Source organism: Blennius ocellaris (assembly GCF_963422515.1).
Source record: "Blennius ocellaris genome assembly, chromosome: 12".
Taxonomy (NCBI): domain Eukaryota; kingdom Metazoa; phylum Chordata; class Actinopteri; order Blenniiformes; family Blenniidae; genus Blennius; species Blennius ocellaris.
In genome coordinates this window covers 2,646,391-2,660,254 of record NC_137661.1, presented here as the reverse complement: position 1 = coordinate 2,660,254, position 13,864 = coordinate 2,646,391, and the positions used below count along the sequence as shown (strand labels likewise).

The 13,864-nt window shown below is 41.3% G+C and overlaps 1 protein-coding gene across 1 annotated transcript in view; it reads left to right on the top strand.

The window, feature by feature from the left end:
* znf644b (zinc finger protein 644b) overlaps nt 1–13,864 on the top strand; it is a gene marked incomplete at both ends in the record, with an annotated part of 52,743 nt that overhangs the window by 15,160 nt on the left and 23,719 nt on the right.

Here is a 13,864-nt window from a genome sequence, read left to right as displayed (position 1 = left end):
ATTTATGTCAATTACTGCTGCTTTATAAGGAGAATATCATCTGGCCAAGCCAGGCCTGGCCTGTTTGCATGTTCTACAGGTTGCTACTCTGGTTTGTGGAAGAATTTACCATGACCGCATGTGCAGCAGCAGCGGTTCAGAAAAGTTGTGTTTTCCACCGTTTCCATGGAGACAGAGTCGCACTGTTTTCTAAAAGTTCCGTCGTGGGAGCTGTTTTCTAAAAGTTGCACTTTCAGTGCCTCAGATCATGGTTGTGTAAATAAAGGTCATAACACAATGACAGTTTGCCTTTTCACATGAAAATGATCATTAACAGTTCAACTGTTAGGATTTACTGAATGCACTGATACCTTTTGCACTGAAATGATTTATTTGAGGTTCCACCTCGTTGTGCTCTGACGGTGGATGTGGCCCTTGAATGAGGCTGTGAGTTGAGGTTGGTAGTTCAAAACCATAAGTGGAACAGACGTGACTATTATCAGCTGCTATGAGTGTCAACCCTTCTGAAACTGTAACACATCAGCAAGTCCTTCACATCTATGAATTCCAAAAGTGTATTATAACACTATTTGAGTGCTTATGTAGCGTGAGGGTTGGATGTGTGGTCGTCGGCACACAGAAGGATGGAGACGGATGTGGTCTGGAGCATTCTCTTTTACTTCCATTCACACTTCTTCTCCACTTCACCACCACTTCCTGATTACATCCCGCTGTCATCAACCACATGTCTCGACTGTCCAATGAGCATTTAGAAACGCTTTTAACTGAGATGAACATATCTAAGACTTCAGATGAATTCAACCTGCTTAATGAACCATTCTAACTTATACATATCTATAAATATTAGAACACAAATATGAAAGTAATTGTACAAATACTGAACATTGATTTAAACAGATTATTGTGAATACAGAAATTAACTTGTAAATCTTACACTTATATTGTTTTTTGTACCAGCCAACAATATGCACAATTTAAAATAGACAGTAAGGAGTTATAAAGTGCTGTATTGATTATACTATATTGATATCATTAATATTAGACTCTATTCTGTAAATCTGGTGTGCAGTTGTATATTATTCACTTCAGCTGTTTTGTCATGGATCAGGACCTGGCTGATGCTCCTTGTGTGGATATGTCTCCTCTAGAGTCTGTGGTTTTGTTTATAACTGCTGGTCTTTCAGTATTTATGCTGTTACTTTTATCCTGTCAAATGTTCCTCATACCTTAGTCATTATTAAGTTTATATGTTGAGACAAACTACAAATGAATTCATTACTAAGGCTAAACTCTGTCAAAGCAGCATGTCTTGCAAATTATTCAACAAATTTCAAATGGATGAGAATCGCAGCGCCCCCAACTGTAACAACCCCCCACTGCTGTGATAACTGCTACTTAAACATTTTAACTTCTTAAAATTATGTTTCAAACAATCCCAATAGATCCAGGAGGCTGGACGTCTGGGAACCAGGGAACTAACTATGATTGATGAGCTCCATTATGAAAGGCTGTGAGGTTATTAATTTATCTAAAGAGCAACGTAAGCTGACAAATAATAGAGGAATAATGGTGGAATGGACATATAAAGTAGCTTCATTTACTTCACAGAGGGCCCAACTTGGCTCCCTTTGTGTGTTTGAATGCACAGGAGCCCCTGAGCTAACAACATGGGCAGATTATAAAACAGCTGGCCCCGGGCAGGAACAGCTAAAAGGCCCCCCAAGTGACACAAAGGGTCTTTGTGTCATCTTTGGCGTAGTTTTGTGCCTCATTGTGGTCATTTGGCATCTCTTTGTCATACTTTTGTGTCTATTTCTGATTTACTTTGAGTCACTTTATTGCCCTTTGATCTGTTGGGGCCCCGAGGTCTTGGTCCTGCAGGTTTTAGAGGATCCTTCCATCAAGTTCAACGTCATTTAAATCACATAGAACTGCTATGAGGGGCATTTCTGAAGTTCTTGTCTCCGCTAAATGATTAAAATGAATAGTTTTCATCTTGTTTTTTCCAAGTCATGCGTCTGAATTTGCTCTTTGAAATAAGTGTGCATCACAGGCTCACATAAAATAGAAATAGTGGAGTGTAGGTAGAAGTGACGCGTCGAGGTTTCAAAGGCTGCAGAACATTGCTGAGGAGGCGCTTATGAAGGGACACTCAGCAGCCAACCCTGTTCAGTGTGGTTGGTTGGTTCAGGGTTTAGTGTGGTTGACCTGCAGTAACAGTTCCTTTTTATGAACTGTCAGCAATTTCTGTATTGTGTGTGACACAGGGAAGATACGTCGTTATCACATGCATCTCCCAGCATTAAACTACCTAGCAATGTGTAAAGATTGAACTGATTCCTGTGTTGTTCTGGCATCTAGCGTCGACGATAGTGAATGAATTAATCAAGTCCAGTTAATGTAAACATAGTTTGTTCATTGAACCTGATTTACTAAGATCGTCCATCTTACATTGTACACACACAAGTATATTTTTTTTCTTTTAGTTTTAGATTTACTCATTTACTTTTACAACACTTTTATATCACGCGCAAACGGACTCATTCCAATAAGGATGTTTATGTATTTTAGGACAGATTGCTGAGCCTGTCGGAGCACGACAGAAACTGTGGTCCTGTGTAGTTGGGTTTGTTGGTGGAGAAAGTTATGTGAGCTTCACAGTAAGTAAATCTGAATTTAACAACAACACAATAGTGGAAAAAGGAATAACATGCATGCAGAATGTGCTGTTTATGCAAGCCTGAGGTACAACGGAGGAAATATCTTGTAATAAGGTCAGTAAATTAAAGCTTTGTGGCGCCAGCTGAGGAAATGCCTCTCACCACAGTAACAGCAGCTTCTCTGCTGAAGGCTGATTTAGAACTCCTTCACAAGCATGTTCAAAACTGACAACCATTAACAACGAGGGATGCACTGAAAACACTTTTTTAAAGGAGGAGTACAAGTGAAATTGCTAACTTTAGCCACTTCCAATACCGAGGACACATGAAAAGGATAAGTGGTGCTCTGCATGGCCAGGAGCCACGTTTGCACAGCCTCTGGTCTGATGCTGCGTGCAGCAACATCCTTACAGCCCACAGGAATCGGAGCGCGTTACATTTACATCACAACAATGAGCATGAACTTTATTTGCATGACCCGGAAGACACACACCTGCTATTCCATATACCGTACAGTATATGTCGTTTTGGGCGATACTGGTGATGAGTCCCACAGTCGGTGAGTTTCCACAGCTGTGTGCTCGTGTCATTTCAGTTTTGTGGCTGTTTTCATGCGAGGAAACCTTCAGCAGGTCAGCCTGACTGTGTCTACAAGTACTGCTGAACATTCTATATGTGAGGTTTGTCAAGACACTTTGAATTCTACGTGGGCGTCAAGGTACGAGTTAGGGTGGGACTATAGATTTTTTAGTTTTGGCAATATTCTCATTAAGATTAGATCTTGTTTATCATGTTTATATATTTTTGTTTGATTGTATTAATTATCTTGTAATGTCTGTGGGTTTTTGTTTTTTTTTTACTTTGCTGGAAACCCAAATTTAAAACCATTAGCATATTGCTTGGACGTAACGTTGGCCCATGTATTTATAAAACAGATGAAAAAATAACAGTGTAAAGTGGTTTATTTGCCAACAGCCTCCAGTAAATGAGTGTGTTTGGGGAAGGAGGAAAGTACTGTGGGAGTAGTAAACCTCACCCACCAATCTCTTACAATTTCCGAGTCCGATGTTTCAACCTTGCTGTGTGTTTTTGATCGATTTGGGTGGATGGATGGAGTCAACATGTAATTACCACCACAACTGCTGCTGTTATTCTCGTCTGGAGCGTTTGTTATAAACAGTGTCAGCGACCTACAATACAGTGCTGCTGTGTTTGTACAGTTAGATATCTGGTGCGCATCGCCATTGATTTGATAGTATATGTCATTTTGTTTTCAATCTTACATTAAGAGTAAAAGAGTAATCTTGTTCATAATTACACACGTATTCTTGGGGGTGAAGCATGAAGTCCTCTTGATTTTAGGGCAAAGGTGCCAAACTACCAGCAAAGTGTAACGATTTCCAAGAAAACAAATTCCTCAGCGTAGTAAACATAACACCACACTGAGACCTGAGCTGAGATATTGGTGATGCTCGCCACCCCGTTGCTCTCAAACTAGCCTCAACGCCGTGCTGTCAGGCTGAGCGTATAAAAACATACATAATGCAACAGCTTTTTCTTCTTTTTTTTTGGGACATCTCACTGTATTTTGCACCAGAAGATTTCATTAAAATTGGCTCCTTATTGAGTGATTTTCAGTAGTAATTGTTTAGGTTTGTGAAGATACTTTCATCATCTATACTCTGCACCACTGCCAAGACATTTAAGTTTCAATTTAAATGTTATTATGGAATTCTTTTAGCGGTCCGGCCCACACAAGATGAAATTGGGCAGCATGTGACCCCTGAACTAAAATGACTTTGACACTTCTGGTTTAAGGAGTATAACATCTTTTACGTCTTAAAGTTTGGCGAGTCTGCATTTAAATCATTTATGTCACGAAAGTATTACAGTTTATTACCGATCCCCGGAGTGGCCATAGAGGAAACATAATAATAACGACATAATAAGTCGTTCCCTCAAGTTAATAACTTGAGTAATGCCTGATGACTTAACGGGATACGAGAACTGGAAGTGAAGTTAGTTACAATAATATTACGATAAAAAGTGTGAAAAAACGACAACAAATTTTCCTTTTAAATCGTATATCTGACGCAGCTTTCTTAGTGTGACGGCGCAGGAGCTCTGCAGCAACAGTTCAATTACAGCCTCCGGCTCCGCCGCCGCCACAATATTACTCCAGGGAATTAAATCGTTGCTACAAGTTTCTATCCCGTGGCCATTAATTACATGATCTCGTTCCCTCGCTTTATTAGCTTGAGGGAACGACATAGTATCTCTTTCTCCCGTGTTATTCTTTTCTTCTCTATGGCCACTTCGGGGCTCCATTATATTTAGAAGCAGTGAGTAAAATTAGAGCAGAATGAATCTTTTGAGGTGAAAAACTGATGAATAAAAGTTTGAAGCTGCAAGCTGAAGCAGCACCAGTCCGTCAAGTGACGTGATGAACTGAAGAGTTTACCCTCAGCGAAAAGGAACTCAGCGTTACAGAAAATAACAGATAAAAGTATTTTACAAATAGTGTTATATGAGGTTCTTTAATTTTTGTTTGGCGTGTAATTGCGCAGGGTGTGGCGGTGGCGGGGACGCCGCCGTCTACAACGGGACGTATTTAGGTCCCTTAAGAAAAAGGCTGAGAACCGCTGCTCTGAACAACGTGTGACTGTCAAACGGAATTGTCCTTGACTGCATGGTGGACACTGCCGTATGTCTCCTGCTCATTAATGAGCGGCTCAGACTAAAGCAGGTCTGCGTTTTATTGACTTTTGGTGTTTTCCTAATGCAGCGCACTTGATTGCATGAGAGCCACCTTACCGGCTCTCTCAGGAGCTTTAAGAGCAACAAAAGTTGCCTGATTGTTTTCCCAGTTGATCTGGTAGAACAGTTTTTTCAGTCAAGCTTAATGTTTTGTTTTTCTTTGTTGGATGAAAATGACAATAATTGTCTGAAGCATTCATAACAGGAAAAAGAGCAGAGCTAATAGGTCTCAAAATGAGGGCTCTGCCGTGTTTCTCGATGGATGTATGGAGTTTGGATCTCATTCCTTTGTTGGCTGAGGGATGGCGGTGGTGTAAAATCAAAGTGTCGGCCTCCATAAGTGAATCCATCACTCCCTGCAGGTGTCTAAGGATGAGATTACACCGCTATAGAAAGAAGTCAGTAGCAGCTTAACAGCCTAGTGTTGGTTTTACTGCATTAGTATACCGCGGAGAGTGAAGGAGTCAACGCCTCGACTAAATAAATCAGATGGTTGAGGCATGTTATCCACAAATTGATTATATGTCACTTGACAAGGTCAAATATTTTAACCAAGATGCCTGAAGTCCCAGAATGCTCAGCATAGCAAACAGTTGTAGGTTCTCTGCTGGCCGGGCTGGCTGCTTACACGGCTATAAATGAAGACACCTGGGACTGCTTAAATGGGAGTACACTGGCCTGAATTAGCAACTCAGCTGAGAAGCAGCTGCAGAGATGAGATATTTTAGTAATCAGATGCACCCGCCGCGTACACTGGAGGTTTGCAGAAATGTATCAGAGGTGAGGAAAACGAGCGGCTTGTTTTTCCAGACATCACATCCAGTGAATCACCGTGAGCGCCGTTAAACCACCTGCCTTCAAATCGACATCATCACAGTTGTTTCTCTTCTATTAGGCTCAGTGCTGCTGGTTTCCACCGGGACTGCAGCCGGAGCCCGCCGCCATCAGGGCTGGCCCAGGACTGCCTGGACAACAGTGATGGAATCTAATTAAATAAATAAAAGGACCATCACACTTTTTGAATGGTGTTTTTTTCGAGTTGGGGAATAGAGGGGTTTTTTGTGGGTTTTTTTTAACAATCCTGTTTCCACCTCAGGCACTGTATATTACTGTTTTTTAAGTAACTGACCAAAGACCTGCCCTCAATAGGCCTGATTGGACTGGTGCTGTGCACTGACATGCTGCACGTTACAGTTCATCATATTCTGAAGAGACAAGGTCAGTGTGGGAACTATACAGCAGCAATAATATGCACAGAAAAACCTCTGAAATACTAAACGCGCATCAACAAACCAATGACTGACACCAAAAACACATGACCATCAGAATTTAAAAAAAGCACAAAAGCAAAGAATCTATACGACACGAGCTCCAGTCCTCAGCACCGTCAGTAAACAACACAGTGCTGAATATTAACAATACATTCCCTTCAGTGAGAAGCCACCACAGGTCCTGCTGAACCGCCAGCTGCCGCTTCAAATCGAGCGGCTGCTCTGATTTACAGTGACGGTGACGAGTGGCGCCCCCAGGCCTCAATGGTGACGACAGGAATTGCATGCAGGCCAGCGACCGCCATGATTCACCCTCGGGTTGTGAAAAGAGACAGCTCTCTGTCAAACCAGAATATTTTTTGGGAAGATATGGAAATATGACACCATGTTTCCTAGTAACACACAGGTTGTATTTGTAGTTCTTATATTTAACCATTGAATCAGTATTCTAATGAAACTTTCTCACATTTGCATGTTCGAGTTAATAAATAATAATGAAATGAACAAGGCTACTGTTTGTTTAACTACTTCGGCTGATGAACACAGCATTTCAGTAACATGCATTAAATTATACATCTGTTGCAAGTAATTACTTTAAACATTGGTTTGTTTGGTTTCGTGGAGCTGAAAATGAACTGCAAGCCATTTATGTAGTGAATGAAGTAATGTGGAAGTGTTGTAAACTGTCTTTACTCATTAAAAACATGCCCGATTAACATTTCTAGAGTTTCATTTAATTTTAAATTCTGCCACAGAGAGTTGCACATTACTTTTGTTTATTCACACTCTTTTGCTATACGGTATTATTTGGTCCTGATATCTCTAGAAAAACTCTGAACACTTGTTGACATTGCTGTCAGACAGAAGAACCAGCCAAGTGGATTCTGAAACACACCACAGCAGTATAGACTCTTTTTTTCATCTCGTATTGCTGGGAAACTTTCACAGTTACAAGTGGCGTCTGTGAAGTCGGTTTAGAAAAGCTGCCTCACATTATCACTTCACAATGTGTAAAAGTGACATTACCAGTAGTGAAATCCTTTCAAAACAACAATCATTTTAAGATCAAATAAAAATAAAACATCATGAGTCTATAAACATATATTTTAGTATAAGACCACAACAATAACATTCCAGGAGCAATACATCTTGTTAAGTTTAAAACAAAAAATGTTTTAGTGACCTATAGCACACTTTGCGGCCTCTGTTCCAACAGGACCAGATGCATATTAGTGATATTGTTCATTTGGGCCCATTTACTCAACATCCACTGAAAACATTGTTTTCACATTGTATTTCATGTAGTTTGCATGTCAGGCCACTAGTGGGTGCTGCACATTGTCTAATGCAATCATGAGCAATTAGACGAGTCGTACTATTCAGCTTCAACACGTTGGTCCAAAAACATTGTATTCAAAGTTTATTGCCCCAAATCCAGTTTTTCCTTGATTTGCGTCCGTTTGAATATTGGATCATAGGAGCTACATTCAGAATCTGCTGTGTCTGTGTGAGCTGGACTGGCTCCGCCCACACCTGCCCATTTTAGGAAGAGAAGGAAGTACTTCCTCTGTGTGCCATGTGCCAGGAGGGTCAAAGGGAGCAGCCTACCTTGATTGTGATTGGCTAAACCCCCGATGACACTATAGAGGGTTTGATTCCTGATTGGCTGCTTGGAGCAACACACTTTTTAAAAATTAAAACAAGCCAGGGAGAGAGAGGACACACTCTTCATTTCTGAGGCATCATTCCAGGTATGGGGACGCATATTATTGTTCAAATACCATGAGAGAGTGAATTTGACATAATATGTCCTCTTTAAGACACAATTGAAGCTTTTTCTCAGGCCTTGATGATACGTTGTCACTGAAATCTTGTTGTGTAAACGGGACAATGAAGTGAAATAAAATAAAGTCGACTAAAAGTTACGTTCATTGAAATGAATCAAGAAGTTGTTTGAATTAATGCGTTGAAGATTGTGCCTCCAGGATCAGTCTCGTGAAGCCTCAGTAAAAACGTGATATTACACACATGAAAACATTGTTTTGAGGATGAACAAAGAAAACGTCATATCTGAAGATATAAAAGTAGCTTTATAAACATTGGCTTTTTTTTGCCTTTTTTTGCCTTTCTTGTAGTTGATGCAGGTACATGTAGTATGCAGTGATAATATTCAGTTGATTTGCCTTCACATTGACGCTTTATGGACTGCAGAGTGTTCTGAATGTGTCTCTGTGTATCTGGTTATTGTTGTGTTTTCCTATAACAAAGAGGGGGAATCAGTGCCTCAACACAGGCGGGGAACTTCCTCTTTTTTTGTTTGTTTTATTTTGCTCATCACATCACATGTCAATCCAAATCAAGCTTGTCGAATACGATAAACACAGGCGACATTAGCAGACTTTCAGACTCTTGTTAGGAGGGATATTATCCACTCGCGCTTCCTGATTGAGCCGCGGATCTTAACAAGGCAGTGAAGCGCACGTGTTTAGGATTAACTTCGGATCGCCACTGAACTGAGGTAAACGTCAGTTTAAAGTGAATGCAGCTCCTGTTTTAATTGATACGCTGATCGAACTTTCTTCCTCGCCACTGTTATTATAATCATAATGGCGGCGCGCAAACCTAAAATGTGACCGTCTCTGAAGAGGTGTTATTCTTCAGAGGCACAGTTGCGCGTCTCCTTACCAGCTTAACACCTAAAACTGGAGCTCAGATGTGTGAAATGCTCTGAAACTATAGCTGGGTGTGATTACCAGTCAAATTAAATCTGAGATGTCAGTTACACGTGTCACTGCTTCCACTCCTACACTTGGCAGGTTGCGGGGAGTGACGAGCTGGCTGTTGATTATTTTCCAGTGTGAAACAGAATCACTGACACACAGCGAGTGTTTACAATACCCTAGTCTTTGTTTAATCCTCCAAATGCAAGTGGCTTTTGTGAATTCAGACAGTAAAAACTCAGGAGTAAGACAGGAAATTATGAGGTTTTTTGGTTTTTTTAATTGGTTTTAGTGTGTACATAGTAAAAAAAAAAAAAGGTTCCTTCAAGCCTCTGTGTTTGCCTCATAGTAATTTCCTCTTATGTTCCTGATAAAAATAGATGTGAAATCATGGGGTTCCTTTAAATAACCTTCTTTGTTGTCGATGTGTCTTCCTGCTCTGCTAATGGCGCTCTAAATGTGTACTGTTGTGACATTTGATTGTTAGTTTAAAGCCAAGAATGCTTGAAAGAATAGAAAGTATAACTGAATGGATAAAACACAAATGATTTAATAGTGCTGACTTGACCTCTTTTGAATCACAGGATTTCTAATATGAAATGTGGAATATCAGCAATAAAGGTGCAGGTTCAGTGTGAGAGGGACATTTTGGTATCAGTACGGACGCACGGTGGAATCCACCATTATGAGGGAAGGTGACACACTCCACATCAAGGAAACACAGGCAAGCAATCAGACAGAAGTCAGTACTTACTTTAAATTAGATACAACAATGTCATAACTGTAGGTGTTTTCAAGTAAATCACACGTTTCTCAGGCATGTTAAAGTATCATCATCGCTCAACACTAGCAAATGTACTTGGTTGTATGTAGTTGCAGCTGAGATCATGATGTTGGGACGGCATTAAAGGCCCAGTGAAATGTAAAAAACCGTAGTTGGGCTACTACTTCTAAGGTTCCTCCGACTCTGCCCCACCACTGTTGTCGCATAATAAAGTTATTTGAATTTTGAATCTCCAGCCGAGGAAGTCGGGGGAATCCTTCTTCGTGAGCGTGACGTCACGAGTTGTGCAGATCTCCATCTGTTGTGTTTATATCGGCTTGTTTCCCTCTTGAATATCCAAGTTTTAACAGTGTCTGTTAAAACGTATCTGTTTTGAAGTTCTAGTCGGCGTTTTATGAGCCTTGATGAAAGATTGAGCCTGGAAGAGACCGAGAGAGGAGAAAAGGAGCACAGGTGGCAGAGCGGCTAGCCATTAGCTCGCGCGGCTAGCGGGAGCGGCTAGCTCGGGCGGCTAGTATACGATCAAGTAATACCTGGACTCGTCTCCGGTGATTCCACAGTCTTCTAGCTCTTGGACGTGTTGGATCCAGGAAGCCGGTCGTTCTGCCAAAAGTCAGGACTCAAAGCCTCAAAGGTGAAAACTGGCGGCTGCTGAGGCGAGGAGACGAGGACGAATGAGGACGAAGCGTCTTCTGCTTCCTCAAACATGTTCCAGACGGGGTCACCGATGGCAGAACCACCTTCTGTGTCTTCTTCATCAATCACTGGGTTTGAAATGACCATGATGATGAAATCTGGTTCAATTCAGCCTCTTCGTGGTCAAAACTCTGATCCTCCATAATGTAAACACAACTTGGACGTGTGCACAACTCGTGATGTCACTCTATTATTGTCAGAAGCTCCGCCCAGCAGAGGAAATAGCGCTGTTTATCGGTTATTTTCTCACAGATTGCCGTGTTTTAACATTTTACCCTTCAGCCAGTTAGCAGGAAAATGTTCCTAGAAGCGACACCAGAGTGTTTTGGAGGAGGAAGTTTCATTTCACTGGGACTTTAAGTCATTGTTATTTGAAAAGTCAGCTGTTGCTGTTTATAAGAACTATTTCAACCATGGTAAAAGTAATCAAATATTGTTCATGCATGCACCTATTTTCAGCTCATAAGATTTCTACAGCATAAACGGAACCAATATCTCTGGTCGTACTTTGCTCTTGTTGTACTAAATCAAACGTATATCGTCTGTTTAAACCACATTTTGATCTTGAGCTGTGCAAGTCTGACATAGTTTCAAAAAGGGTGTCTGGACTTCTCAGAAATATTTAAGTGAAATCAAAGTATTTCTGGTGCCTGAATGTGATGATTTGAAAACGACTGCAACTTTTTCGAGTGAAGATGCAAAACTTTTTGTGTGTTTTGGGGGCGTTGTGTTCCTGACGCCCAAGGTGGACCTTTTTGAAAACGCGGTGACTCCTTTACTGTGGAAACAGGAAAACGGAACTTTTCACAGTCCATATGATGCACGTGAAGTGAATTGGTGACCCTGAATGGCCCATGAGTGTTTGTTTCTCTGTTTTCACCCTGTGATCGACCGCTGAGCCTTTCAGGATGTACCTTCCTTTCACCGTTTCACCGTTATATTATCAAGCTGTCTGCTTCCATGACAACTTGGTGCTTTGAGCCACATAAAAGGCAACTTTTTGTAAATGGGTTCCAAGGTGGATCTTTTCAAAAATGCTGCTACTGCATATTCATACCATGATCGTAGTACATAGTCCTTGTGCTCAACAATAACACCAATGTTTCCTCCACAGTGTGATGACTCCCAGTTGACAGTCATCATAATAACAATCAACCTTTATAATCTGTCCATATGAATGTTTATGGCCCAAGATGAAAACTACTTCATTTTAACGTCATTCTGCTTGAATGGTTTCCCTGGTAACAGATATCATTTTCAAAATGTTGCTGTAGCTGCATAATGCAAAAAACATTTCTGAGACGAAAATGCATAAAACGACATTTTCATGTGGACTGTGACTAACTGATAATTTTTTGTTTTGATGCAGCGTCAGTCGTCTTCTGGTACATCAGTGTCATTTTGGGACAGAAAATCTATTCCAAAATTGTGCTGGACTTTATTTTTTTAGTACAGTGTCTCACAAAGCACACATGACTATCAATTGTCCAGTTGTGTATCAGTTTTAATGCAACATTTGGAGAAAATGAAGTGACTGTACAATGCAACTTGTGTTGACAATATTTGTCATATACTACGAGGAGACATTTCATTTGTTCTGCATGTGCAGTTGTAATCCCAGCAGCTATTATTTTGTCTTTTCCTTGCTTGCATTTCATTTAACAATGTGCCGCCGCCGCCGCCGCCGAATCAAACAATGTGGAGATATGAGACGACTTTTCATTTTCTTAATTTGCGACGGCAGCTCGTCAGAGAAGCATTCGCAGGAACCCTTCTCAGAGGAGTTTGGAGGGCGAGGGGTTCATCCCTGTGTTCTGATTCTCTGACACATGCGGCCTTGTTATATGGAGAGGAGGGGAAATCCTCCCAAAAAGAAGCTTTTGAAGACATCTAATGTGGAGAACACACAAACCACACTATCTTTTTCTTTCTAGTTTTCTTTTCTTTTAGTTTGGAATTTTTTTTTTTCATGTTCACAATGCTGAATTTACATATAAATTGAGTGGGCCTCCCTTCTTTTAAGGAAACGCAGGAGTGACTTGGTGTTGCAGAGGAATTTCCTTTTAAAGGAGACTTTAGCTACTTGAATCTTAATTCTGGGGAAGGTGAGATTGTCGCTGCCTATCAAAGGCTGAATGAGGCGCTGAGCCGTGAGCTGTCCGCAATCCTGGTCCCCCCCCCCCCCCCCCCCCCCATTCCAACTCCCCCTCCCACCCCCTTCCTTCCTGTTATCTTCTCTCACTTGGGCTGTGAACCATTTCTTCCACTAAGGGGCAGAATATGATCACTGATGCTCTCAGCCCTCACTCTAAAAGCATGGAAACCAGCATCAGCTGCCTGTGCCGTGTGTGTGTGTGTGTGTGTGTGTGTGTGTGTGTGTGTGTGTGTGTGTGTGTGTGTGTGTGTGTGTGTGTGTGTGTGTTCTTATTGTGTGCAGCAAAAGGCAGAAACACCCTGCGTGTTAAACATTACATGCAGCTCAACATTACACCGTTATGTGGATGAATAGTGATAAAATTCATAGCACAGGTGGTTTATTTGCACTTTTTGAGGTGTAATATGATGCACCTCCACTTTATCTGAGCTAATTGTGCCAGAGTTGCTTCTATACCATCACTATACATGCTTCCTGCTTGTGCTTTAGGTTTGATCCAATGCTAACAAGTCAAATCAGCTCAGTCTCGTATTTACCGGTGTGAAAATCCTCCAAGTCCAAACAACTCCCATCTTGGAGGGGCTGGGATTAGCCAGCTTCCAGTGGACATGAGCTGCGAGGCGGCTCACCCCCTTCTTTTTCTCTGTGCTGCCGATCCGAGGTTGAGCTCAGCACTTTCCTCAATAATTTTCCCATTTATTCTCAGAGTTGGATGTGATATTTCAGAGATTTGAGCACGCGGGGCACAGGTTACCTGCAATTATTGCTGACGGTAGGGCTTCCACAGACATGCTCAATGAACAATGAAGTGTGGGATTATA